The sequence below is a fragment of the Triticum dicoccoides genome, chromosome 3B (genome assembly GCF_002162155.2).
Source record: "Triticum dicoccoides isolate Atlit2015 ecotype Zavitan chromosome 3B, WEW_v2.0, whole genome shotgun sequence".
Classification (NCBI taxonomy): domain Eukaryota; kingdom Viridiplantae; phylum Streptophyta; class Magnoliopsida; order Poales; family Poaceae; genus Triticum; species Triticum dicoccoides.
The window spans coordinates 533670842-533673777 of NC_041385.1; positions in this window are offsets into that span (position 1 = coordinate 533670842).

The following is a 2936-nucleotide window of genomic DNA, read 5'->3' on the forward strand; positions in this document are numbered from 1 at the left end:
AGTTCCCAGAAGCGCCGGATTTGGGTTCCAAACTCCGCTCTTCCTTCCGGATATACGCCGGGGCCATCCTCTGTGGTGCCTTCCCCAACTCAGTCATATGTTCCACCCAGGCCTACTGGTAGACCGCTTGTTAGTGCGGGTCCACGTCCAACCTCAGGGACTTGCTTCACATGCGGGAAGCCAGGACACTATGCACGTGATTGCTCTCAGACTAGTTATGCTCCACCCAAGGCCGAGAAGACTGTTGGCTGTATTAAGCCATCACGCCAGATGATCAGTGTCAAGTCAGTTCCCACTGAACATGGACGTGTGCATCACGTCTCAGCTAAAGACGCTCATGATGATCCAGATGTCGTTCTTGGCACACTCCTTGTCAATTGTCACCCAGCATCAGTTCTATTCGATACTGGAGCATCTCACTCTTTCATTTCTGAAGGCTATGCTCGTTTGCACGACATGTCATTTTGTGATATGCCAACTCCGCTTGAAATCCAAACCCCAGGGTCTAGATGGCAGACCACCAGAATCAGCCATGGTAATGAAATCCTTGTTGATAGACTTGTATTCCTTGCATCACTTGTAGCCCTGAAGTCCTCAGATATTAACATCATCTTGGGTATGGACTGGATGACAGCTCATCATGCCCAGATTGATTGCTACACAAGATCTGTTCAGCTTACACACCCATCTGGCAAGATAGTCACCGTCTCCACTAGAGTTGCAAAGCGTCAGCTCTATTCTCTTAATGCCAGCCCTCTTCCAGACCTTGAAGATATCCCGGTAGTCCGCGACTTTCTGGATGTCTTTCCAGAGGAACTGCCAGGTGTTCCACCTGACAGAGATGTAGAGTTCGTCATAGATCTTATCCCAGGAACACCTCCAATCTCCCGGAGACCTTACAAGATGGCACCCTTAGAACTAGCCGAGCTTAAGAAACAACTCGATGAGTCCTTGCAAAAGGGTTTCATCCGTCCTAGTTCTTCTCCTTGGGCTTGCCCCGTCCTCTTTGTCAAGAATAAAGACGGTACGGACCGGATGGTCGTTGATTATCGTCCCGTTAATTTGGTCACGATAAAGAACAAGTATCCGCTTCCCAGGATCAACGACCTGTATGATCAGCTCGCTGGATCCTCAGTCTTCTCCAAGATGGATTTAAGATTAGGCTACCATCAAATCAAGATCAGAAACGGGGACATTCCCAAGACAGCTTTTGTCACTCGTTATGGCCAGTACGAGTACACCGTCATGTCCTTTGGCCTAACCAACGCCCCAGCCACATTCTCCCGCTTGATGAATTCGATCTTCATGGAGTACTTAGATAAGTTCGTCGTGGTTTACCTCGATGACATTCTTATTTACTCGAAGAACGAGGAAGAGCATGCCGAACATCTTAGACTTGTGTTAGAAAAACTCAGAGAGCACCGCCTTTATGCCAAGTTCTCCAAGTGCGAATTTTGGTTGTCAGAAGTGACCTACTTAGGCCACGTAATCTCTGGTAAGGGCATTGCTGTCAATCCCGAGAGAGTCAAGGCCGTTCTCGATTGGACTCCACCTGAAACAGTCAAACAAGTTAGGAGCTTCCTTGGTCTAGCCAGCTATTATCGCCGCTTTGTTGAAAACTTCTCCAAAGTAGCCAAACCCCTCACGGAACTTCTCAAGAAAGATAAAAAGTTCGAGTGGTCCCCACAGTGTGAGTACAGTTTTCAGGAACTGAAAAGACGCCTGACTTCTGCTCCCATACTTGAGCCACCGGATTTCACTAAAAACTTTATTATCTACTGCGACGCCTCACGACAGGGACTAGGTTGCATTCTTATGCAGGATCGTCATGTGATTGCCTATGCATCTCGACAGTTGCATCCACATGAGGAGAATTACCCTACACATGATCTAGAGCTTGCAGCCGTAGTCTATGCACTCAAGACCTGGCGACATTACCTTCTTGGTAAACATTGCGAGATCTACACCGATCACCAGAGTCTCACGTATATCTTCACCCAACCAGATTTGAACCTTAGGCAAAGACGTTGGTTGGAGTTGATCACAGATTATGATCTAGGGATTACCTACACCCCAGGCAAAGCCTATGTCATGGCTGATGCTCTAAGCCGTAAATCCTATTGCAGCAATCTCATGTTGCAGCAAGGCCAACCACTTCTCCATGAGGAATTCTATAAGCTCAACCTTCACATTGCTCCTCGCGGATTCCTTTCTACCTTGGTGGCGAAACCTACCCTTGAGGATCAGATCATCTCTGACCAGAAGTTTGATAGGGGGGGTTATCCGCATTAAGAGAAACATTAAAAGGGGAGTTGGTGGATGTTTCTCTATGGATGATCGTGGTGTTGTTTTCTTTGAGAATCGCTTGGTGGTTCCCAAGAATCAACATCTGCGACAATTGATTCTTAAGGAGGCGCATGAATCTCCTCTCACAATTCATCCCGGTAGTACTAAGATGTATCAGGACCTACGCCAGAGGTTCTGGTGGACTAGGATGAAGAGAGAAACCGCTCAGTTTATTGCTAACTATGACGTTTGTCGTCGCGTTAAGGCAGAGCATCAAAGGCCTGCTGGCACCCTTCAGCCTTTAGCTATTCCTGAATGGAAATGGGATAAAGTTGGTATGGACTTCATCACCGGCTTTCCCAGGACCAAGAGAGGGAATAACGCTATCTTCGTAGTCGTTGATCGTCTTTCCAAAGTGGCTCACTTCCTTCCTGTTCGAGAAAATATCACTGCTAGTCAGCTCGCTGACTTATATATTTCTCGAATAGTGTCACTCCATGGTGTTCCACTAGAGATTAACTCAGACCGTGGTAGTCTTTTCACTTCTCATTTCTGGGAGAGCTTCCAAACTGCCATGGGAACCCATCTTTCCTTCAGTACCGCTTTCCACCCTCAATCGAGTGGTCAGGTGGAACGGGTCAATCAAATTC